This window comes from Enhydra lutris, unplaced genomic scaffold (assembly GCF_002288905.1).
Source record: "Enhydra lutris kenyoni isolate GAN:26980312 unplaced genomic scaffold, ASM228890v2 scaffoldscaffold31, whole genome shotgun sequence".
In the NCBI taxonomy this organism is placed as follows: Eukaryota; Metazoa; Chordata; class Mammalia; order Carnivora; family Mustelidae; genus Enhydra; species Enhydra lutris.
Window position 1 is genome coordinate 1,430,427 of NW_019154115.1, and position 27,022 is coordinate 1,457,448.

General features: G+C 36.6%; 1 protein-coding gene and 1 pseudogene across 2 annotated transcripts in view; one reads left to right on the top strand and one right to left on the bottom strand.

Moving 5' to 3' along the window:
• LOC111153232 (pseudopodium enriched atypical kinase 1) overlaps positions 1 to 27,022 on the bottom strand; it is a 300,842-nt gene that overhangs the window by 178,898 nt on the left and 94,922 nt on the right. The gene's annotated exons all lie outside the window — the stretch shown is intronic.
• LOC111153105 lies at positions 7,289 to 7,722 on the top strand (annotated as a pseudogene).

Here is a 27,022-nt window from a genome sequence, read left to right on the forward strand (position 1 = left end):
AAACTTAACACACCAGGCTCATTTCCGTACTTACCCCGAACCTGCCTTCTGCTACATCACTACTCAAGTCACTATGACTCTCACTCGTTTCTCCACATCTTACCCAGGCACCAGATCATATTGATTCAACCTCTGAAGTATCTCTTAAAGTTCATCTCTCCCCTGACCAAGCCCACTGCAGTCATCATTAAATGCCTTTTTATCGTTTGGACCACTAGCACAGTTTTACCATCTTCTTTCTCCATTCTCTACTCCAAAATCACAGGCTATATTACTGTCACTGTTAGTTTTCCAAGACCTAATTATACTTTCACTTCCTGATACCTATGTGATGAGCTCCAAATTTCTTGGTTAATGGTATATAATGCTTCATTATGATTTGGTACCAAATCGTCCTTCTTTATTTATCTACTGTCACTCATCTCTGATAAACTCTATAGCCACAGTAATCTATTTCCCATTCTTTGAATATATCCTGCCCTTTAAAGAACCTTTATACATGTCAGAAATTCCACTAGCAATGCTCTTTCTTCCATTATTTATTTGCCCTCAAAGCCTCTTCTTATGTCACCTGCTTTATATGGAATTTTCTGATGGGCCTTTACCTCTACTTCAGGCCACGTTAGTCACTATATTTCCTATACTTCCATAATATTTTCATATACTCCTATTCTAAAATTCCTTGAGTTCTAATTATTAAGGAAGTACAAGAATGTACAAGGTTGACCAAATACTGATTGCTCCTGCAGCTGGGTAATGCAGATTCATTAAACTAGAGTCTATTTTAGTGAGTATGCTCAATTTCCATTAAAACAAAGTTTAAAAAGTCAAGAACAAAGACAGAAAATATTTGACTATAAGTAATTGAAAATTGGACTTATGTGTGACTTAAACAAATATGGCATTAACTTTTTTTTCTCCATATGAGAAGTCCAGAGTTCCCAGTCTAGGGTCATCACAGAGGCTCAAGAAGGTCATCAAAGACCAAGTCCCTCTCTTTTTGCTGCATTAAGTGTGTTGATTTGTTGCTTCAAAGCCACTTGCAGTAGACAGAGGCATTATCTCTACATTCAAGGCAGAAAGAACGATAGCGCAAGTCACTATCAAAAGCGTTTCTTCAGTGCCCTCAGCAAATTTAGTTTGTAATACATTGTCCATAAGCTCTTAACAGTGCCCTGATGGCCTGATCCCCTTGCTTTGAATGCAGAGACTATATTTGTACTTTAGCAAGCAATCTAGTACAAAGCATATAGAGGTACTCTGTATCTAATGAATATATGAATCTAATAAAGGAAAATTATAGTATGCATAATAACATAAGAATTCTGCTAAATTTCTTTCTAAAAATACTATAATAAAAAGTGCTCTGAAAATTGCCAATGCTGTGCAAATAAAGAACTACTAGTATTACAGTAGTTTGACATGTACTATCATGAGATGTTTTACTGTTCTCTTTGTAGGCAACCAGGTAGATGATTAACAAAAAGTCAAGAGACCTGAATTTTTGTCCAAGCAAAACAACCTTGATGAAACTCAACTGACTTAAAGATAATGTTATTGAAGATTATCTCCCAGGGTTGTTCTGAGGATAAGGGAAATGTAAACAATATGCAAGCACAGTGAAATGTACAAAACAGTATATACACATGCATTATAAATGCAATGGTTCTATTAAGTCTTGAGAGGAAACTCAGTTCCTATGTAGTATGCATAAAGATATATACCGCACGCCACCATCAATAATATGAATTAAACATGGATGCTGAATGTGGTTAGATGAGTTCCTAGATTTGGCCCTGGTTCGTTCTGGCTATGGGGAAGTAAACTAACCAGACCTTATATTTATACCTCACCAGAGAAACAATGCTTTATAAAATAAAATAAGTGTCTTGATGCAACTATGTAATATCCACAAACTGAAAAGTAGGATATGATAAACAAACTGGTTAATACAGAATAGTTGACATCAAATCCCAATTCATCAATTAATAATTACTACCAATAAATGAATAGTACAAAAGCAGGCCAAGGTCCTAAAGCACTTCTAAGTTAAATCAAGTGAGAAATAAGAGTAGAAGCACTGAACATTAATTTTCCTCTAACTTTAATAAACTTGATTGAGCTTATAAAGACTACTATTCAGGGTGACCTTATGGCTCATACGTACAGGCAACACTGAGGGTCAGAAATATTTCTGATTAATGATAACTTCAGTGGCCTGTTTTCTAAATTTTTATTAAGTTGTATATTTCCTAACCTATAAGAATGTTATAATAAGCATTATGTATATGTAACAAAAAACTAGCCAATACTAAGGAAGAGAAAAATGACAGTTCTAAGGCAAGAGAATCTCTACAGAATATTACATTAAGAATTCATGCATCTTCACCTTTATTGGATTTGGAGACAATAGCTGCTTTGAAGAAAAACATGGTCTTCTGCCAAGTATGTTTAATTAATTCTCACTTCCCAAACATTCAAATACTTTAACCTTATTATTAAAGATTTACCATTTCCTAATTCATTTAAGCAGAAACTATTCTCCATGTAGGTTACCACGGAATTATTAATACTGAAAACTGACTTATCTTAATACAAAAAACAGCATCAAGACTGTAGTTCAGTAAATTCCAGCAGAGTACTGTATAAAGCATCAGTAGGTCATAAGCAAAACTGAAAAAATTTCAACAGGGGATCAGACTTTTCTTACAATTATTTCTACAGGAGGAATATCCATTTCATAAGAAACCAAAATGTTAGAATAGTAAGAATGAGGGTGCCTGGGTGGCTCTGTGGGTTAAGCCTCTGCCTTAAGCCTCTGCCTTAGGCTCCTGTCATGATCCCGGGGTCCTGGGATTGAGCTCCACATCTGCCTCTCTGCTCAGTGGGGAGCCTACTTCCCCCCTACCCTCTCTGCCTACTTGTGATCTCTGTCTGTCAAATACATAAGTAAAACCCCCCCCCCAAAAAAAAGAAGAAGAAGAGTAAGAATGAGCTTATGCTTTATAGCTGTATCCACCTACATTCAAATACATCAATTTTTGTTTTTAAATGGGGAGAAACAATGTTTCCCTTCCTGTTTTATCTGCATACATTGTTTTATCAGCTAAAACTTCAACAGTGAATATTCTTCCTACAAAGAGTTTGGCATATCTGTAATAAACAATAAATTATTTGCTAATGTATATAAAAATAAAAGTTGTAAGTGATATAATTACAATTAGGAGCCATTTTAAATAGTTAACTTTTCAGATGGAGGAGGAAGTATATTAACTTAAAGATTTATTGCTTTTTAAAACATTCATGATTTTGTCTCATTAAAAACTAGAGAGGATATTATATATTAATAAATGATTCAATACAGCAGAAGATACAACAGTTCTGCACATTTACACATCTACTGACAGACCACCAAAACATATGAAGCAAAAACTGACAAAATTGAGGGCAGGAGGCACCTCAGTGGCTCAGGTCATGATCTCAAGGTCCTGGGATCCAGCCCAGGGGCTGGCTCCCTGCTCAGTGGGGCGTCTACTTCTCCCTCTCCCTCTCCCACTGCCCCTCCCCCCTGTTCATGTGCTCTCTCTCTCAAATAAATAAATAAAAATCTTAAAAAAAAAAAAAACTAAAGAGAAAATAAAGAGTTGTACAATAATAGTTAGAGGCTTCAACATCCCACTCACAATAATGGATAAAGCAACCAGATAGAAGAAAAGAAATAAAGGACTAAACATCATAAACCAACTAGACCCAAAAGAGATATGCAGAACCCTCTACCCAACACAGAGTATATATTCTTCACAGATGCATATAAGACATTTTCCAGGACAGACCATATGTTCAGCCACAAATTAAGCCTCAACAGATTTAGAAAGATAAATATCACACAAAATATCCTTTCCAGCCACAACAGGATAAAGTTAGAAACCAAGAACAGAAGTAAAACTGGAAAATTCACAAATTTGTGGAAATTACACTACACACTCTTCAGCAACCAATGGATTAAAAAAAGAACTCACAAGAGACATTAGAAAATACTTAGACATGAATGAAAATGAAAATACAACATGCCAAGACTGATGGGAGGCAGGGAAAGCAGTGCTAAGGGGAAAATACATAGCTATAAATGCTTGCATTAAAAAAAGAAAAAAGAAAAAGCTCAAATCAGCAACCTAAGCTTACAACTTAAGCAACTAGAAAAAAAACTAAACCCAGGATAGCAGAAGGAGGGAAATAATAAAGATTAGAGCAGAGATAAAGGAAATACAGAACAGAAAAACCATAGAGGAAAATCAATGAAACCAGAAGTTTCTTGAAAAGATTGTTCCTTAAAAAGATCAACAAAGTGACAAATCTTTAGCTTAGATAGACTAAGAAAAAAAGAGAAAAGTCTCAAATTATTAAAATCATTCACTAAAATTAAAGTGGAGTCCTTACTACCAATTCTAAAGAAATAAAAAGGATTATAAAAGAGTTTGGGGCACCTGTGTGGCTCAGTCAGTTGAGTGTTGGACTCTTGGTTTCAGCCCAGGTTGTGATTTCAGGGTCTTGAAATACAGCCCCACAGTGGGCTCTGTGCTTAGGGCAGAGACTGCCTGTCCCTCTCCCTCCACTTTTGCCCCTTCCCCCAATCTAAACATGCATACTTGCACACTCTCTCTCTCAAATCAATAAAAATTAAAAAAAAAAGGGGGGTTCTGTGAACAGCTATACATTAACAAAGAGGATAACCTAGAGGAAATGGACAAATTCCTAGAAACACAAAACCTATGAAGAATAAATTATGAAAACATAGATCTGAATAGACCTATAGCTAGTAAGGAGATTAAATCAGCAATCAAAAATCTCCAAACAAAGGACCTGATGGTTTTGCTAGTGAACTCTGCCAAACATTTAAAGAACTAAAGCAGTCCTTCTCAAACTTTCCTAAAACATTAGGAAGAGGAGAAAACATTTCTTAATTCATTCTATGAGGTCAGCATCATCCTGATGTCAAAGTCAGACAAAGACACTACAAAAGAGACAAAAAGCCCAGAAATAAACCCTCACATATATTTCACATATATGCAAATCAGAAGTATAATGAGATACTACTTCACATCCAATAGAATGCCTAGTATGAGAGAAAGAGGGAAGGGGAAGGGAGGGCAGGGAAAGGGGAAGGGAAGGGAAGGGAAGGGCAGGGAAGTGTAGGGCAGGGCAGGGCAGGGAGGGCAGGGCAGGGCAGAAAGACAATAACAATTTCTGGTGAGGCTGTGGAGAAATTGGAGTACTTGTACACTACTAGTACTAATTTAAAACGATAACTGTTGCTACAGAAAACATAATGGTGATTCCTCAAAAATTAAAAATAGTTACCATATTACCCAGCAATTTACTTCCGAGTCTATACCCAAAAGAAGTGAAGGCAAGCAGCACTACTAAACCAATGCTAAAATACAAAAGCCACTCAAGTGTCCATTGACAGACGAATGAATACAATGGAATATTATTCAGCTTCAAAAAGGAAAGAAATTTTCCCATATGCTGCCAACATAGACAAACCTTGAAGACATTAGCCTTCATTAGTTCATTAGGGAAATGAACTAGTCACACAAAGACAAAGATCCCATATACAAGGTACTTTAAGTAGTACTTAAAGTAGTCAGAATCATAGAGACAGAAAGTAGAATGGTGGATGCCACAGGGCTGGGGGCAAAGGAGAATGGGGAGTATAAGAAGGTCGAGGGACTATATAAAGTATCCTCCAAAATTAAAAGGCATTTTGAGACCAAAACACAAAGTAGGCAATGCCATACATTTTACAGAGTTTTACTCAGGTTAACGAATTGAGGGGGAGGATCAAGTGAATGATGATCCAGACCTCCACAGTTATTTCCCCAAAAAGTCTGGCCCTTAGCTACAGGTTTTATAGAGCAAGGGGACACAGGGGGCACTGTAGGGAGCTCATAAGGTTCACATGCATTTCAGAGGCTTTGCATTCACCTAATTGACACATCTCATGGTGTTATCTGTGCATCAGGAAGAGGAAAGACTATGTTATTTGAACAAATTTACAGAGAGTCAAAGCCAAAACAATCCTCCCCACATTCCAACCCTGCTGGGCATTTCTAAGGCATTTATCCTAATCTCCAAGGGGCCTAGAACATGTAGCCCCAAGAGAGGTCACAGAGAGGACATAAACAAGACAAAGGGCCAATGATGGAGTCAGTATTGTCATCACTCCTATAAGGAGTTATTGTTGAGTAAGCATAAAGCAGTTTTACAAGATGAAAAGAGTTACAGAGATGGATGGTGCTGATGGTTCCACATTATGAATGTATATAATGTCAACTGTACACCTAAAATGGTTAAGATGGTAAAATTTATGCTTAATCCATTTTACCACAATAAAAAGAATGAGAAAACATTGAGGTGTAATGGATGGAATAAATGGGCCACCATGGAGTAAGAGAAGAATCTACATGTCATGATTAGGGGGGAAACATTATAAAGAAGGAAGGGGGGAAGGAAATAAGAAAGGAAGGAAGGTAGATAGGGAGAGAGAGCAAAAGGGAGGGAGGGATTCACACACATACACATATATATACACACAGAAGCACACTTTGAACTTTGGCCCAAAGCACCAGGTACTATAGCATAGCGAATGCCCCCTGGGGATATCAATTAATGTCATATTCTGACATCAAAGATATAATTTCCAACTTGGTCTAAAGTAACCAAAATTGGACTAAATCAGGAGTAATCAACTGGAAAAACAAACAAACAAAAAAACCAGAAAACCCTGCAGATCTGAAAGATCCAGACACTGTTCCACTGTCACTCCCTGTTAGGATATCAAACTGAATTTGGAAGAGTTCAGTATGAGTTCCATTTGCTGAAGTTAGGTCTCAGGATACACACATAGCATGGTTGCTCCTGGAGCCGCTGACTTGATAGATGCTATGGGCAAGTACTAGTGCCATTTGCTGAAAAAAAAGCACATATTCCACAGTAGCTACTTAAAATCAACATTTTCACAGCTTCAAATGGTAATAGAAGTAAAATATTCTAATTTCATACTCACTCCAAGCTGCCAATTTAAAAATGTATGTTCTTATAAATGTCTACAAGCCTTAGAGTTAAGTAATGTGTTACTAACACCTGCGACTGCCTGTTCCCTGAAGCCTGTGTCACTTCAGCTGACATAACAACTCGTCCTCCTTGGAGGAATTCAGTCCCCTTGTCACACAGTCCTGGTCAAGCAGGTGAAAATACTTGTCATGGGCGATTCTCTTAGCGTAATAAGATGTCTCTAAGCTCTTTAGAATCTGTAGACAGATTCTACTTGGCAGCCACCTCCCTCTTTTGCTACTCCTGGTGCGGACTGTGTGCTCTCTTAGTGGGGACCTGGTACCCCTTTTGTGAAGCAGCAGCTGGAGAGACTCCGGTGCTCACCGTGGCCAACAAAAAGCCCAAGGAAGGAGTCAAGACTGAGAACAATGATCCCCCTTATTTGAAGGTGGTGGGGCAGGATGGTCCTGGGATGCCGTCTAAGACCAAGTGGATATACCATTTAGTCAACTAACGAAAGCCCAGTGTGAGGACAGGGTTTGCCAATGGGGCAGATCAGTCTGCCAACTGATGGGCAGCCAATCAATGAAACAGACACACCTGTGCAGCTGGAAGTGGAGGATGAATTCAACTGATGTGTTCCAGCAGCAGACAGGAAGTGTTTACTAAAAAGGGAATCTGCTGCTTGACCCCAGAACTCTGTTCTTCCAGACCAAGAAGGCACTCTCAGTGAGAAAGCCACAATTTGGTTCCACCACACCTTGACTACTACAGTATCATTTTCTCTATTCTTTCGTTTTCCCCATTCCTTTATCGTACATAAAGTAACTGTGTATGTGCACAAGCATATTGCATTTTTTTGAAGATTTTGTTTATTTATTTGAGAGAAAGAGAGAGCAAGAGCTGGGAAGAAGGGGTAGAGGGAAAGAGACAAGCAGACTTCCTGCTGAGCAGGGTGCCCAGTGTGGAGCTTGATCCTAGGATCCCAGGATCATGACCTGAACTGAAGGCAGACACTTAACTGACTAAGCTACCCAGGTGCCCCTTATATAGCATTTTTAAAAACTAAATGGCCAATGGTATGTTTTGATCAACATCAGATGGAGATGGGATAGGGAAAATACTGGTTCTGGGAAAATACCCTCTTTCTCCATTGGTGGCATGCTCATTCAGTTCTCATTTTTATATTCCAGTAAGTTATTTTTGCTCTCACTGTTTAACAAAAAAGAAAAACTTAAAAATCCTTGCATTCCTTATTCTACTGGAGAATTTTAATGTTTTTCATTTATCATGGTAAAACCAAGAAGGATTTTATAACTTTTTTGTATACAGCTATTACCTGTAGGGCAATTTGTCTTTCAACAAGGATAAATTACTCGAAAAGAAATGAATCCTAGATAGTTTTCCCTTTAAGTCAACTTAAGATGTCTTGAAACTTAAACTCCTTGTTTAAAAAAAAAATAAATTTGGGGGTGTGTGCAGGCTTGGGGGTGTGTGCAGGTTAGGCTTCCAGCTCTTGACTGTGGCTCAGACACTGATCTCAGGGTCATGAGATTGCGAGAAACCTGCTTGAGATTCTCTCCCACCCCCTCCCTCTACCACTCCCCGCGCTCACACTCTCTCTCAAAAAATTTTTAAATTAAATTTTTTTTAAATAAAAAAAAAGTCTGTAGACACTTGAAATCTGAGGATAGGCTGGAAAAAAAAAAAAAGAAAAAAGAAATGGACTAGGTTTTTACCTCAAAAGTCCCAGTGATACTGCTTTTCAAACTACAAAATTCATTGGACTCTAAGGATCCATGCTTTGTAAATTATCATGGATAAATATTTGTGGATATCACTATAGCCAACAGCATTAACAAAATAAGTATACCCCAAACTTCAATTACAGACAACTTCAGAAATAATGTGGGCTTGGTTTCAGACCACCACTGCAATAAATATCAAAATAAAGTGAGTCAAGTGACTCGGCTTCCCAGTGCATAAAAAAGTTATATTTACGCTATACTAGTCTATTAAGTGTGCAATAGTATTATGTCCAAAAACAAAAAATACTTTATTGCTAGAAAAGGCTAACCATCATCTGAGGCATCAACAAGTTGTAATCACCGATACAGGTCATCATTAAGAAATATAATAAAGAAAAAGTTTGAAATATTGCAAAAATAAACAGAATGGGACACAGAGACATGAAGTGAGCAAATGCTGTTGGAAAAATGGTGCCAAGAGACTTGCCTCATTGATGCAGGGTTAGCACAAACCTTCAATTTGTAAACAAACAAAGAAAAAAGTAGTTTTCTGGAAAGTGCAATAAAGCAAAGCACAATGTAATAAGGTGTGCCTGTCCTCCTGGCCCTTATTTTTCTGTGATAGGTTTCAGATCATTAATATCTGTAAGGAAAACAAATGGACTGAATTTACATTATTGAAGAAAAAATGGTCCTTCAATTCAAATATTTTAAAACCCCATAGTTGCTGATTTATTAACATTTCAACTATTAAAAGTTACCCCTTTTTCTCACCTATACCTTTAAATAAAAACAAAAGTCATGATGGATTATATAGATTTCCTCAGAGATTCTGCACAACTTTTGCTTACCAATCAATATCCTCATTACAAACTGGGGCATCTGCAGAATATTTAATTAGGTCATCTAATTGAAAATCATAAAGAATCCTAGCAGAAAATTTAGCAGGAGAGTACTTGCTATCTCTTTTCCTTTGGGTACTTTAATGACTGACCTTTTAGGTAAAGAAGTCTTTCCAATGGAAAACAAAAACTTCTCTGGCATGTTTTTCTTCACATTGCACAATGTCCTACTTTACCATATTTCAGATCCTCTAGGAAATTAGTACATGCCGTGACTGTCATTTCCTATAACCAAGATATTTGTGCACCTGGATGAGCCAAAAGCAGAGACTGCAGATCTTAGAAGCTCAGATATACCAATCTTTTTATAATACTAGCTTTCAGTGGAATTGGGGAAGATAGCTTGAATAAAAAGAAAATTGGTTGCAAAGGAGGAATTCTGCTATAAATAGGCAGAATTTTCTATTTTTCTGGCAGCCACGGGATCTAATAATATTTTTTTAAAAAATCTATGAGCTGAGAAGGATTTCTCCTATGAAGTATACTAGGCAATCACTCTCAGTTTGCCCCCAGCCACAGGGAGCACAATGGATTTAGTAATAGAGTTTTTCAAATGGTAATAGATTTCAGAAGTCCCCAAAAGTGGGCAATGATCACTACTACTATGCAGTGTATCCTACATTGTTTAAACTGCAGCAAAGAAAATGAAATTGATTTTGCTATTTAATGATCAGGTTTCCTCCTCACTGTGTGATTTCAATTCAAGATTAACACAGTACCTTTCATTTACATCACATCCCAAATTCTCTATTGAGAACAGGAATTGAATAATATAGGCAAGACATTTACTTTCTCGCTCAATGAGAAATTAATACCAATATTTTCCAATCTTTTAAGATTATTCAACATTCATTTCACAGCAAATATTTATTGAAACTAAGGTATTTCAGGTACTTCAATCAATTCTTCCATCATCCAAAGAACATAAGCACTGTAACTTAAAAATTTTCAAGTACTCTTAATCACATGATTTTCAAAGAGGTAGTTGTTGTTTTTATCATTATGTTTTAGGTTTTCAACTTCTAGATGAGCAAAACTCAGCCATTTTAAAAGAGTTTAACAACTATACCATAAATGTCAGAGATTCTAACTACCTTCAGTTTTAAACTAGTCTAATGCAGACCAAAGACATGTTGTTGGTTTAGAAGTGATCACATATGTAACTAGCAACACAGGAAAACAGTCATTTTCAGCATTTTTTAAAAATAAAAAAACACCATTATTTCAGTTCAGTCACAACCATAAATCTCTCTTTTGACCATATTTATTATTAGGGAAGAAAAGTCCTACAGCTTCTGTTCTTTGGTATCTTTAATTCCAACTTTGAGAAGACCCAGTAACTGCCCCTTATCAGATTTCTTCCTTAAACACTGATTGCTGGGTGGAATATAATGAGTTAAATGGCCCTTTAAACTTATCCTTTTTTAAAACTCTTAATTCAAAAAGCATATGGAGACTATATGCCTTAAGATGTCAAGGACCACAGTTTAGGATAGCAGAATGGTAGAGCTGTAGTCTATAAATTCTATCTTAAAATCCCTCTCTTTTCCTCATCATTGATAGTTTCTCCTCAATGTGCTTTCAGCACCTCTAAAATATTGTCCCTCCTATGCGCTTCTCTGGTGTTAGCAGGCCCACAGGGAGCTAAACTTCAACCATCCCCAGCAGCACCTAGGGAGGACAAAACTGTACAAAGTGGTAATAGTTGGCACTTCTATTCCCTTCCTTCCCTACCAAGCCCCCTGCCAGCAGGACCCAGAAGGGAGCTAAACATCCACCCCCACCCTTGCAAAGAGGCAAGCCAAGGAAAAACATTAAATACCAAAATTCATTCAATATGAAGTTTCCAAGAGTACTTATAAGATTTTTTTCATTACAAAAAAACGCTTTCCACAAACTTTTTCTCCTAGAATTAGTAACTTGATCTTAGTATTTCCCTTTAACGCGCTCAATTTTCCTCAAGGTCTGGGGATCTTTAGTTGATCAGAGCTATCCTGAAGAAATTCTTCCTCTCATCCTCTCACTTCCATATTGGCCTTTATTTTAAATGTTTAAAGATAATTTAAAAAATCATTTCAAACTTACAGAAAAGATCAAGAATAGTATAAAGTACCTTTTTTCCAAACCATTTGAGGGTAAATTGTTGATATCGTGCCTGATCATCCCTGAAAACTCAGGTTTGTAATTCCTTTCATAAGGATATTTTCCCAAATAACCATGATACAATCATCAAAATCAACAAATAAACAATGATATCCTGTAATCTCTACGCCCTTTTCAAGTTTCACCTATCCCACTAATGTCTTTTGTAGCAGAAGATCAGATTTGGTATCATGGGTTACATTTAATTGTCACATTTCTTTTAGTCTCTTACTCTGGAAGAGTTAGTTTTTGAGTTTTTCCTTGACTTTCATAATCTTTAAAATTTTTGAAAGTTATAGGCTAGGTATTTTCTAGAAAGTCTCTCAATTTGGAATTCTCTGATGTTTCCTCAAGATTAGATTTATGTTACAGATTTTGGTAGAAGAATCCTAGAAATGATCTCCTGGTCCTCATAATGCCTCCTACCAGTAGTACATGATTTTACTTTGTTCCATTACTATTAACATTAGCTGTCATCACCTGAGTGGGGTTAGTATCTGCCAGGTTTATCGCTGTGAAATTCCTCTTTCTTCCTTAGTCAATAATAGATATTTTGGGAGAAGATGCTTTGAGATTACACAAACAGCCCATTACTCATTAAAATTTCACCCATTAGTTTTAGCATCTACCAATATTTCATGGATAACTGATTATACTACACTGGTTCCCGAATTGTGGTTTTCCCAATTCTGTTCTTCCTTTTCTTCTCTCCACTAATTTATTATGTCACTATAATTTGATAATGAGTATTATATGATGCTCAAACTGTTCAAAAGTTAGCCAGCGAGTGCTCCTTCAAGGTCGCTTCTGTATCCTTTATATATAACTCCTCTTTGAGCAATTCCAGACTTTCTGGTACAGGAAGATATAATCGGCATGGACAGCGCTAGAGAATATAAAGTGAAATAAGTCAGTCAAAGACAAATACTATATGATTTCACTCATGTGGAATTTAAGAAATAAAACAGATGAACAAAACTAAAAAGAGATCAAAAAAGAAAAGCTTAACTATAGAGAACAAACTGATGGTTACCAAAGGTGGTGGGGTGGGGGGTAAGGGAGAGGATGGGTGAAATAGGTGAAGGGGATGAAGAGTACTTACAGCCATGAGCACAGAGTAACATAGAGAACCGAATCACTGTAATCTACACCTGAAACTAATATAACACTGTACTTTAGCTGTATTGGAATTAAGAAAGACACAAGAAATTTATTCTTTCAGTTTTAGGAGTCATAACCCTAAAATCAAGATCTCCGAAGGGCCACATTCTCTGAAGGCTCTCAGGGAGAACCATTCCTTTTCTCTTCCAGCTTCTGATGGCCATAGGCATTCCTTGGCTTATGGCTAAATCACTCCAAACTCTGCCTCCGTCTTCTCTGTATCTGTACCTTCTGTGTTTTATGAGGGATATGTCATTGGATTTAGAGTCCACCAAGATAATCGAGGATGATCTCCTCTTAAGATTCTTAATTTAAATATATCTTCAAAGACTCTTGTTCCAGATAAGGTCACATTCATGGGTTCTGGAGGTTAGCATATGGGTATATTTGGGTGGGCACGGGGCGAGGGGAAGGGTGCCCAGGGAAAACATCACCATTCAATCTACTACAATGATCTTGACAGTTTAAAGGATTACTGGTCAGATAGTTTATAGAAGTGTGATTTGATTTCTCATGATTAGTCTGGGATGATGTGTTTGAGGGAGGAGAACCACTCAGGTGAAGTATTGTTATATCCTATCATATCAAGGGTACAGACCATGAGCATGACTAATCACTACTGAATGTTGATCTTGATAATCTGGCATGAAGCAGAGTTTGTCACATTTCTCCATGATATTGTACCCTTTAAAGAAAAGTCACTATCAAGAGTTCAACTTAAGAGGCAGAGAATTATACTTCCTTGAGGATGGAGTATCTAAATAAATTATTTGAAATTTTTCTGCATGGGAGATTTGCCTATTCTCCTTTGGAATCAACATCAATCATTTGTTTATATCAGTAAAGACAAATGGATATTTCTTTATACTTTGGGTTTTAACCCAACACTACTTTATTTATTCTGCTTCTCAATGTGTTCCAGCTTTGAACATTGGGAGATCTTTCGGTTGGCCCTTCTGTCCCTTTGTTGCACTCCTGTTATTGCGTGCGTGCGTGTGTGTGTTTTATGTACTTTCTTAGTTTTTGGCACTACAAGATGATCCAGGCTCACCTTGTATACTTCCTGCCCAGCACAAGAATCAGTCACTCCTCTCATTCCTCTTACTGGATAATGGTATTAAAAATTAAATTCTGGGCACAATGTATGGTCATTGTTACTAGGATTTCATTGCTTCTAGGCCCTCTCAGCTAACAGAGTAATACAACTGTGTTTACTAACCTGTGTATATACACACATACCTATGAACATTTCTATATATAATCATCCATATCCGTATTAAGCTAAACATGCATTCATACTAATTAATGTCTCCAAATCTAATCCATTAGCACATAGATCATATTAGCTTCTTCTCCCTGTTTAGTTATAACTCCATTACAATAGTAGAAACATGTACAGTAGTTTCAAAATGTTACCCTGAACCCCATGAACCCCCTGTATAAGAGTACAGTGTTTACATATATGTTCCTTTTCCCTTTTAGTCTTACAGATTGCACTGATTTCCAGAGTTACTTAGATCAGCACCTTATTCCTCCATCCATTTCAGTGACATTGTTTCATAAATCTGCAATATATTTACATTCTTTTGTCATATTTTACACCCCATCCTGGGATCCCTGATCATCTAAATGAAGTTTTAAAAATTTATATACATTAATATCCACTCTTTCTGCTATAAGGTTCCACAGGTTTTAACAAATATTTAATGTCCTATATTCACCATTACAGTATTATACAAAATACATTCACTACCCTAAAAAAGCCCCTGTGCTTCACCTCATCAACCTTCTCCCCAGCTCATTGCTCCCCTTGGCTCTTGGCAACTACTAATCCTTTCACTGACCCTTATTTTTGCCTTTTCCAGAATGTCATATAATGGGACTTGTACAGAATGTAGCATTTTCAGACAGAATTCTTTAGCTCAACAGTATATATTAAAGATTCATCTATGTCTTTACAGTTTGATAGCTCTTTTCATCACCAAATAATATTCCATTTATGGATGTACTAAAGTTTATTCATTCACCTACTGAAGGATAGCTTGGCTGTTTTTGGTTTGGGGGTGGATTATGAACAAAGTTACTATAAACATTTGTGTGCAGGTTTGGTAGATATGAGTTTTCAAATTAGTTGCGTAAATACTTAGGAGTGCATTTGCTGGTTCGTATGGTGAAACTACACTTAGTTTTGTAAGAAACATCAAACTGTTTTCCAAGGTAGTTGTAGCATTTTGCATTCTCACCAGCAAAGAATGAAAAATAATGTTGTTCCACATCCTTGTCAGAATTTGTTTTTGTTTTAAATTTTAGCCATTCTAACAGGTATGTAATGGTATCTTCTTATTATTTTAATTTGCAATTCCCTCATGATCTATGATGTTGAATATCTTTTATATACTTATTTGCCACCTATACATCTTCTTAGATGAAATGTCTCTTCAAAGCTTTTGTTCATTTTTTCAATTGAGTTTATTTGTTTATCATTGAGATTTAAGAGTTCTCTACATATTTTGGATACAAATCCTTTATCAGATGTGTTTTGCAAGTATTTTCTCCCTGTCTGTGGCTTGTCTGTGGCTTGTCTTTTCAGTCTCTTAACAGTGTCTTGCATCGCGCAGAAGTTTTCAATTTTAACTAAGCCCAACTTATCCATTTCTTTTCTTCCCTGGATCACATTACTAATGTATTTTGTTTTATTTATTTATTTTTACTTTTTATTTTTAAAGAGGGGGAGGGGCCAAGGGAGAAGAGGAGAGAGAATCTTAAGCGGGCTCCACACCCAGCATGAAGCCTCATGTGGGGCTCAATCTCACAGTCCTAAGATCATCACATGAGCCAAAATCAACAGTTGGACACTTAACTGACTGAGCCACCTAGGCATTCTCTTACTAATGTATTTTAAAACTCATTGCCAAACACACAAGTCATATCAATTTTCTCCTATGTCTTCTTCAATAAGTATTATAGTTTTTCATGTTAATATCTGGTATATGATTATTTTGCGTTACCTATTGCTTAAATCATAAGGTCTGTGCATAGGTTCACTTATTACATATGTTCCAGCACTAGTTATTGAAAAGACTATCTATCCTTTGTCCATTGAATTGCCTTTGCTCTCTTGTCAAAGATCGTTGACTAGATTTGTGAGGATTTATTTTGGACTCTCTATTCTGTCCTGTTAATTTATGTGTCTATTCTTTTGCCAATAATACTGTCTTAATTACTGTAGCCTTATACTGAGTCTTGAAATCAGGTAGTGTGAGTAGTCCAACTTTGTTCATTTTCTTTGTTTATTTTCAGTATTGTGTTGGCCTTCTTAGGTCTTTTGTTTTCCATATAAACTTAAGAATTACTATGATGATACCTATAAAATAGCTTACTAGGATTTTGACTGGGACTGGGTTGAGTCTATAGATTAAAATGCAAAAATGGAAACAACTGATATCTTAACAATATTAAGTATTCTAATCCACAGATTATCTCCCCATTTATATAGATCTTTGATTTTTTTAAATCAGTGTTTTATAGTTTTCCACTGTATATATATACACTGTATATATTCTGTATATATTTTCTCAGATCTGTACCTTAGCATTTCATTTTGGTGGGTGCTTTTTAAATGGGATTTCCTGAGACTAAAAAGTTTGAGAAAACTGTTCACACAAATCACCTAACCTACTTGGGACTTGGTACTTATTTGTACATGTGTATAATACTTCCTGCACTTATCACTATACAGGGTTATTATAATGATGAAATGACAATACATGGAAAAATTACATGCAAATTAGAAATCACTAAACAAGTATAAGGCGGGGGGAGATTTATAAAGATAGGTAGGAAAAAAAACAAAATTTGTACTCAATTGTATATTTAATGTAGGGTCTTCTAAATGACAAAGGAGTAGATATTTAATGTAGGGTCTTCTGGAAATTAATCTGATTGATAGGGTATAATTCAATGGAAAATGAGTAAAACTTAGAATAGTGCAATAGATGAGTGTTTTGGTAAGAATTTTACAAAAAAGGGACTTAGAAATAATTTAACATCTTCATTTTACATATGTTGTAGGTTGTTCTCACTAGGAAATATTAGTATATATGGCAAATTATAATGCAGTTATCATGTACATTCTCGTTTAGCCATTTTCTCTTTTTGAGTATTTGAAGAAAAGTGAAGGAAGAGTAGTCAGAGTTTAAAGGAGTAAGTGATGTAATCAGTAAGACCTCAAATTCTAAACCCTCAATTGGACTTAACTACAGAAATTCTGAGGGTACCTTTTATCCTTTGCTCTTGTATCATTTACATTGTCCTTCAGAACAATTTGGCTTTTGCACACACTATCTCCTGGGTAAAGCAACTAGAAGAAGGCTGGCAGCAGGCTCCAAATATTTTCTTATGCCATTCAAAATTGAAGTGCCTTTCTAGATTCAGAAAAAGAACATTTATGGTCATTTAAAATCCCTGGAAATGGCTGTGTGATAGAATATGGCATTTACATTTGGAACTGCTCGATCATTCTTTTATAGACTAGCTGAAAGTTATTTTGTCTCTCTGGCATTTTCTTATGTCTAAGCTGCCTTCCTCTGTCATCCAGGGCTCAGTTTCAAGGTTGAAATACATTATGATAATCACAGTCAACCCAAAGGCATCCCTATTCCAAACTCTCCATAACTTCATGCTTTCCCTATCAATTTCACTTCAGTTAAAAGGCCAGTTAAAAGAAGAATGTATGAATAAATCTGAGCTTACAAATTCTATTGCCATATTACCTCACATACTCAGGCTTTTTATTAAATTTGCCATCTTCACATTATAGTATACATTAAAAAAGATGGCATGTACATAAACATCTTCAGAAATTAAGTGACTCCATTTTAAAAAGCTGAACTTTCTGAAGTAAAGGTTCCCCATTTTTTACCTAAATTATCATCTATATTCCATCTTGGATACTTCTATTACTTCAATTTCTTCAATCACTTCTCTCCCAAAGCCAATGAAGAAAAACAATACAGGGAAATATAAATTATTTTTTATTACTAGAGTATTACCAACCTCACGCATTCTTCAACTAGAGTTTTAGCTTCAGGACAAAACCATGGGTATAATCCAAGCCAATTCCCAGGTCTGAGGCTTATAAGTATCTGATAACAAGCACTTTACAGTTTATCTGGGTCTTGGCTTCTTTGCGAGCAAAATAAGGGAAGTGGACATGATGATCAGCAACTTTTCTTAAACAAACATCAACTATTTGAACTTTTTAACTCCTACTGCTTACATTTGCACATAGAATGTAGGATCTTTTTGAAAACATTACTGGAATAAAAGATCTACAGAATAACAGTAGCTCACAAAGGAAATAACAATATAAGCAAGTGATAGATATAAACATTTAGGTTAGTAAAATGTTATAATCCTAACAAAAGCCTTCTCTTAAGATTCTGTATAGACCAGCTTAAGTTTTTTTTTTCTTGACTCCAATAACAATTTTTCTTTCTTTTTTTTTTAAGATTTTATTTATTTATTTGACAGAAAGAAATCACAAGTAGGTGGAGAGGCAGGCAGAGAGAGAGAGGAGGAAGCAGGCTCCCCGCTGAGCAGAGAGCCGGATGCAGGGCTAGATCCCAGGACCCTGGGATCATAACCTGAGCCGAAGGCAGAGGCTTTAACCACTGAGCCACCCAGGTACCCCCAATAACAATTTTTTTGTAAAACCTTTCCTGCTTCAGAAGTTCTTATGCTAACTACCTCTTCTAGGTTCTCACGGCACAGGATTTCCTTTCTATCAAAGAATTTCAATCAGACTATGAACTCCTTCCTTATTTGTCCACATAAACTGGATCATACAAACATTATTCAGATTGAATTTTAGCTTTTATGTGCACTTCCCTATCTAAACAGAAGGGGGACAATTTGGAAGGGGTCTGGCCAACAATCACAAAATATTGGGGAAAAAAACCTTGTTCTGCTTGAGTTCTCTTTAAAATTCTGTGTATATAAGGCTGGAGTATTTATCAGTTTTTAAATTCTGGGTTTACAGATAAGGTCTTCATATTTGGTTACAGCTCTCATAATACTTAATATTAGGAATATACTAGGGGTGCCTGGGTGGCTCAGTTGTTAAGCCTCTGTCTTCAGCTCAGGTCATGATCTCAGGGTCTTGGGATCGAGCCCCGCATCAGGCTCTCCGCTCAGCAGAAAACCTGCTTCCCCCCCCATCTCTGCCTGCTGCTCTGCCTACTTGTGATCTCTCTCTGTCAAATAAATAAATAAAATCTTTAAAAAAGGAATATACTAGCTGCTTAATAAATGCTGAATACGGAAAAAATAAAAGGTTAAAGATTTAAGAATTAACATAGCATTAACTTTTCAGGTATACTAGTAGGTATTCAGCAGAATGAATATAAAAATTATTATTTAAATGTAAGGTTTCTGATAAGCAGTTTGAAGTAATGGAGGAGTAAAAGTGTAACCTGATACAACTGTGTGACAAACTCACTGAGTTTCTGTGTGTCATTCTAAAACGAGAACCAATTGAGTTTACAGGGCTATAATGAATAAAGACATGTATGTAAAGCATCTATCACTCCATGCCCCACAGGAGGTGCTCAATAAATATATGGCAATATTACGTAACTCATTCCTCAATATAACTTCAGCCTTAATAGTGATAATGCCTTTCCTTCTTTGTTTCATTTCAACATATCCCTCATTTGTTACTTAAGTCCCTTCTGATAACACCTCAGTTAAAAATTTCAGGTATGTATGTTTTTCCCAACTATTAGCTTCATTACAAAATTCTATTAGGAAGATAATCTTCCATACTCTAACTACAGAAAAAATCACTTTTGATATTACATTGCTTTTCTGGAGTCCTAGAACAGTAATAATATTTATGACACTGAGCACTGAAGTTTACGAAGCAGTAAATAGCTTCTGAGGCTGATTAAGCACCTCTGTTTCACTTCACATACTCCAGAACCATAGGCATTACCCCTTAATTAAATGCTTGTTTATGTTACACAAGGACCTTTTCTGGTCCTACACCTTTCAACAAATATTAGAATGAGAAAGGAGGGGAAAAAGCTAAATTATTGGAGAAGATGCTATTAACACTAAACTTCTGTTCAAAGCTGGGTCAACAAGATGACATCATGTACAAGTTTTACTATTAAAAAAAAAAACAACAAAACAATATCAAGAGGCACCTGGCTGGCTCAGTGGGTACAGTGTGAGACTCTTAATCTCAGGGTTGTAAGTTTGAGCCCCATGTTGGGTGTAGAGATTACTTAAAAATAAAATCTTTTTTTTAAGGATTTTACTTATTTATTTGACAGAGAGACAATGCAAGAGGGAACAAAAACAGGGTGAATGGGAGGAGGAGAAGCAGGCTTCCTGCAGAGGAAAAGCAGGCTTCCTGCAGAGCAGGGAAAGCAAAGCAGGGCTCCATCCCAGGACCCTGGGATCATGACCTGAGCCAAAGGCAGATGGTAAACTGACTGAGCCATCCAGGCATCCCCTAAAAATAAAATCTTAAAAAAAAAAAAAAAAAAAAAAAAAACCAAAACGAACTCCCCCACACCAGAAAAAACTGTCATTTGGAAAGATATCAATTACATTTGAAATGTTAGAATTCAGGATTACAGGTAAAACCACAAATATCAGGTAATAGACAATGCTTCTTTTCAATTTTATTTGGAAATAAGCATAAAGTCATTTTAGAATTTTCATATGATATTAATAGTTCAGCACTGGAGTGGCAAAAGAACAGAAAGATACAAGTTTCTATATCATTATCAAAGATGAATGTGTCTTCTCTCATTTATGTGGGGTTTATCCCAGAGTAAGATAAAGGAAAAGTTAAAAGAGAAAACCTTAGAAATCCCTGACAAATTATCTCAGGGCTTTGCAGTTCATAGGAAGTTCAGCTGTCATCATTACTTTTAACCCCTAGTTCAGGCAGTCAGTGGTAAATCCATACTTTTACACAGACAGGAGGAAAGACAATGTAAGGCTGCATGTTATAATTCACGGTAGAATGTGTGTTTTTCAGCAAGGGAAAAAAACACCTTTACAGATCCAGAAAAACAGCAGTCTACATGTCCTGAGTGGGAAAATGCCAACTAGATACACTGCATTTATGAAATTGAGCAGCTGATCACAGATTGAAAATGATAATGATATGCAAATGTAATGGTATAATAAAGCAAAGAAAGTGGTCATTCATCAGATAAATCATCCCCTATACCAGTTTCTATCACCCAAATGTCCTCTGTCTCCACCCACTATTTAATCCGCCAAAAAAAGTCTGAATAAATAGCTTTTTCTGGTCTGTAAGATAAACACCAAATTGTATTTTACCCGTTCTCTCAACTAATTTGTTCTTGCATATTTTGCAGTTGCTATTAAGTTTATCAACTTGTTTTATTTGCAATCATCTTTATCGTTTACACTAACAGAAAGGGGACAGAGTGGTAAATAATTGAAAGCACTCAAAAAGCAAAATTTTATAAATTTACATAAGATGTTAAAAGAACTTGAAGCCATGATACATCAGGATCTGGAGCTGTTCTTCCTGGAGAAAAGCTACTTAGAACAGACATGATAGCTGTCTTCAAATATACACAGTCATTCCACAAACAGTGCCAAAAACTAAAACTGGTAGATGAACATTGTAGCGAGGACAATTTGAGTTCACTGTATAAAAGACAACTCTTGTATGTGGGTGGTACGGAACACTCAGGAACCAAATGACCTTGAACAGAAAGGTGGCTGGACTAAAACTAAATGACCTCTAAAGCCTCTTCTCACTCTTGAGTCTCCTGAGTCTATGACTTTGTGGTATATGTTTAAAGTCAGAATGACATCTAGACATTTGTCAGCAGTTCGTGAAATCATACAACGTTCTAACTGTGAGGTTTTGGGTCTGAGGGTCAGGGGAGTGAGGAACAGAATGCTGACCCTGAGTCAGTGCTTTGAAAATCCCTTATGCTCCTGGTGCGGTCAGAGTACCCATTTCAGTGCAGCTTTTACTACTCAAAACTTTCTGGAACAAAGCAAACAATTGTTAACTTTCTCTATGGGTTTCTTACCAAAAATTGACAAACAAAACAAACAAAACTAAAAAATTGGAAGAGGAAAAAAATCACTGGGCTGTAAAAAAATATTTTGAACAAAAGAATGTAGGGTGCTGACAAGACCTGTATTTAAGGAATTTATCATGAAATCCAGACAGGACAGGAATCTAATGGAATGAGTGAAATGAGCAGTTTGTATACAAGGAATGAAGGTTTCCAGAGGGGTGGATGCAGAAAAGCTACTTTTAAAGACAGGAGCCATAATCATTTTTGAAAATTAAATGCAACTATATGCTCTCCACCTTGTTCAACTCTACAAGTTTATGCAAAAGACAGAGCAAGTGAAACACACAACAAAGAAATCTGCTGTAGATCGGGGTGAGGATATCCTGAGCAAATGTTGAGAGCTGAAGGTATTTAAATGAGAAATGTTTCAGATAGGAGAAACATGTGCAAAGGCCCTGAGCTAAGAGGAAGCAGAGCACATTTAAAGAACTAAAAGACTAAGAGAGACAAGAAAAGTGATACACAGGAACTATCGTATGACATACATTACAGGCCATGTTAGGATTTAATTTTTAGGCTAAGATCATCATTAAACCTGAGAAGGATTTTTAAACACAGTGACATAATGATCAGATCTGGAGTTTGAAAAGATCACCAGATACTGGGTAAAGCATGTATTTTACAAGTTACCAAAGTAGAAGCAGAGAGACCATTTCAATAGGTTATAACAATGATAGTCTAGAACAAAGAGTGGTACTGGAGATGGAAAGTACATGCATTCAAGAGGTATTTCAAATTGTGAAAGTGAATAAGGGAAACTTCATTTAAAACTGAGTCTAGAGGCCAGAAGGGAAAGCTCTCCAGCCCTATTACCTGTCACCAATTATAACCCAACAGGAAGAGACATACCTTGTATTCTGAACAGGAAGAAGCCTACTTTGTTACTTCAGCAAGGAGGAGGAAAATTTTCTCCTAGCCCACCAACAAGCTCAGCCAGTAAGAAAATAACCACAACTCAGCCAACAAGAAACTGTTACCATCCTGAACTTTCACTTTCCTCAAACAGACTTTCCTTCAAAGCAGTCCCTCCCAACTTCCTCCTTTTCTTTATAATGAAACATTCCTCTCCTTGGACCTCTGGACTTGTCTAGGGTTTGTCATAGCTTGCGCGTCACAAATTGCAATTCTTCTGCTATTCCTGAATAAAGCCATTTGGCTGGTAAAATAACTCGCTATTTTATTTTAAAGGTGAACAAAATATGACAGCCAGTTTATTTTTTTTAAGATTTTATTTATTAGAGAGGGAACGAGAGAGAGCATGCGAGCACAATCGGGGGTGGGGTAGAGGAAGCAAAAGAGGGACAAGAAGACTCCCCACTGAGCAGGGAGTTCGACGTGGGGCTCGATCCCAGGACCCCGAGATCACAACCTGAGCCAAAGTCAGCTGCTTAACAGACTGAGCCACCTAGGCACCCCAACAGCCAGTTTATGTGTTAAAGAGGTCGAATACAGAGATCTCTGAGAGGGACAATGTGAGAATTAGGGAACATCTTCTGAAAATCAGCTCTATCTTAAAGGTTTAAAAGGCATTGGGAGCAGCAAGAATCTCTGGTTGAAGAAATGTGCTGAGATAAATAAGAACACAGAAAACTGTGTTTCTTTGGAAACTGTGTTAATTTGGAATTAGTTAGGTGTTTGGAATGAAGTCAGGGGTGTCTTCGGCAGAGTGGTTTGTGTGTGGGGACACTGCCTACAGGGCTTTTAAGAGAAAAAAATTTAAACTTTATACTCAAGACAATGCAAAGCCAGCACACAATCTTACTGAAGAGAGAAGCAAGATTTCATCTGCCTTTTGAATGAGGCATGAAGGGCTGTAACGTTGTATACGAGAGAAGAGTCTAAGGGTCAGATCTAGTGGAGAAGCAAAGGAATTAAAGAAGATGGGACCAAAAAATTTATAAGGTAAGAAAACAAGCTACCAAATGAAAACCAAATGGATGTGAAGAGTTAGAGAAAAGGAGGGGACGAGGACCATACTTAGGTTTCTATCCTGGAACCGGCTAAATTGCCAAACCATTTGCAGACACACAGAGAATACAGTAAGATAAATTAAAGTGACAGGTATTGTGACCAACCAAATGACAAAATATGAAAATATTCTGTTTCTAATAATAGTTACCATGTAATTATCTTATTCTGCATACAATTATTAAACCTGGGTCCAATGGAAACTGGATGATATCAAGAATTCCTCTCTCTTTTTGCTCTGTATTATGAAGCTTTATACTCGGTAGGTCCTCAACAATTATTTCCTGTTTCTTTTTTAAAGATTTTATTTATCTATTTGAGAGACAGACAGAATGAGAGAGAGAGAGAGAGAGAGAGCATGAGATGGGGGAGGGTCAGAGGGAGAAGCAGATTCCCTGCTGAGAAGGGAGCCTGATGCAGGATTCGATCCTGGGGCTCCAGAATCATGACCTAAGCAAAGGCAGTTGCTTCATCAACTGAGCCACCCAGGCGCCCTCAACAAATACCTCTTAAGTAAATTAACAGTAACTGTGCCAACCAAGTTGATATCTAAATCGACTAAACTGACTACATGCTCGGCTACAGCAATTACCAAAAAACCAAGAAACGATAGTTAACATACAGAAGTTTATTTTATTTTAGGCAAAAAATGTCCAGAGCTGGGCAGACCAGCAATGGTTTAACCATATAGGTCAGCAGTGACATCAAGGAATAAGGACCCTTCTTTCTCCTTACTGTGCATTCCCTAGCATTTGCTTTCATATTCACGCTGAACTGAATTGAATTGAATATATCAATTCCATTCTCCTGAGAGGATGAAGGGCCCAAAAATACATCCCTTCAGGATTTCACTTGGTTTTGGAAAGAAAGCCCTTCCCAGGAGATTTGTATTAAATATCCCTCTGCCCAGCAATGTGTCACAGGGTCAACCCTGGCTGAAAGAGGTCTAAGGAAGAAGGAAAGGAGGGAGAAGGTGATTGGAAATGGGTATTTAATGGGTTTATCTAAATTTGCCATGTTGGAATTCATATTTGGTCTACCAGAAATCTTAAGGGGAAAGGCAGGAGGTGGGTGAGGGAGAACCAGTACTAGAAAAAAAAAAAAAAATAGTAAGAGAAAAATACAATAGCACGAAGATCTTGGTTCCTAATACTATTCTCCAGTAAAAGGAAGCAAGGCTCCTTGGAAAATGGCTGACTGTAGGTCTGTGGCAGGAAACACACAGTGGGTCTAGAGCAACCTGTAGTGCCAGAAAATAAGGAAATACTTACAAAAAACACAAACACAAAACCTTGTTGATGGAGTATGTCCAAGGGGCAAAGAGGCAAGTGAAAGAACTCCTAATGGCTAAAGCTGGAATAACCTGAACAATAAGATATAGTATCAGGTTAAAACCCAAAGGATAAAATAAATCTCCATGAGGTCACACTCATGATTAAATACATAAAATGAGGAAAAAAGACAAACCTTCTGTGCAGAAGAATTCTTAATAACTTATGTAAATATTCTGCCCTCAAGGAAGTGAAGCATAACTCTGACCCTTTAAGTATGGACTCTACACAGAGACTTCCTCCTAAAGAGCAGTATATGAAACAGAGGGGGGTAAAGTAACTCCACAAGGCAGGAGAAACCTGGGAAACTCTAACTACTCCAGCCAGGTAATCAAGGTTAACATCAACAGTGATAATTCATGTTGATAGTAGGTACCCTTGATATGATGCAATGAGATTGGCATTTTACCTCTGTCAGCTTTCTCCCCAAAACCGACACTGCAGTATAATCACAAGATAAATATCATATAAAGCCCACAAGAGGGGTATTCTACAACACACCAGCAGATTTCAAAACTGTCAAAAACATCAAAAATAAAGAAAATATAAGAAAGTGTCACAGCTAAAAGGAACATAAAGAGAAATGAAAACTATATGCCATGTGGTATCCTGGATGAGATCGTGGAACGATATTAAGTAAAAGCTAAGGAAACTTGGATAAACAATGGGAAGTTAATAATAACCTATCAGTATTGGTTTATTAGTTATAACAAATGTACCAAATTATTGTAAGATATGAAAAGGGAAAATTCTGCATGTGGCAGGGAGAATGTATGGTAACTCTGTACCATCTTCTCAATTTTTCTGTAAAGCTAATACTTCTCTTAAAAACTGTTAGAAATACAGTAGCTACCTAAAATGCCACCACAGTACTGATACACTGAGAGATCTTTTATCAGTTTTGCTTTCCTCTATGAGCATTGTATTCATACATCAAACACATTTATGTTTTTTCTTTTTTTTCTAATGCACCAATTGTTGTTTGAAGCTTTTAATCCCAGTTAGTTAACATACAGTGTTATATTAGTTCCAGGTATACAATATGGTCATTCAACACTTCTGGTTTTTCTTTTTGTTTTGGCTAAATGATAAATACACATTCACTGTAGACAAATCAGAATACAGACTATTCTGTACAGAATACAGAATTTTTAAAAAAAATGCCACCACAAAAAAAAAAAAAAAAAAGATGGTTGCCATTTTACTATATGGTCTTCCAGCCACATACTGAAATATCTAGATGAATATATATTCATCGAAACACTACTCTTTCACCAGTCGTTTCCTAATTCACACATAACTGTAGAGTTCAGCTCAGAAGTCACTTTGTCTGGGAGCTCCTCCTTGGTTCCCAGACTAGGCCTAGTGCCCAAACAGGCACTTGCATAGCTCTTGATAGTCCTTCTCCTAGTCAATATCACATTTGTAGTCAAATAATCAATTAAGAAATTAATCATTATTGTCTATCTTCCCTCTAAAATGTAAGCTTCGTGTATTATTTATCACAGTTTCCCCAGCATGGTGCCTTGAACACAGCAGGCATTCAATGAGAAGTAACTGAGTAAATGAATGAA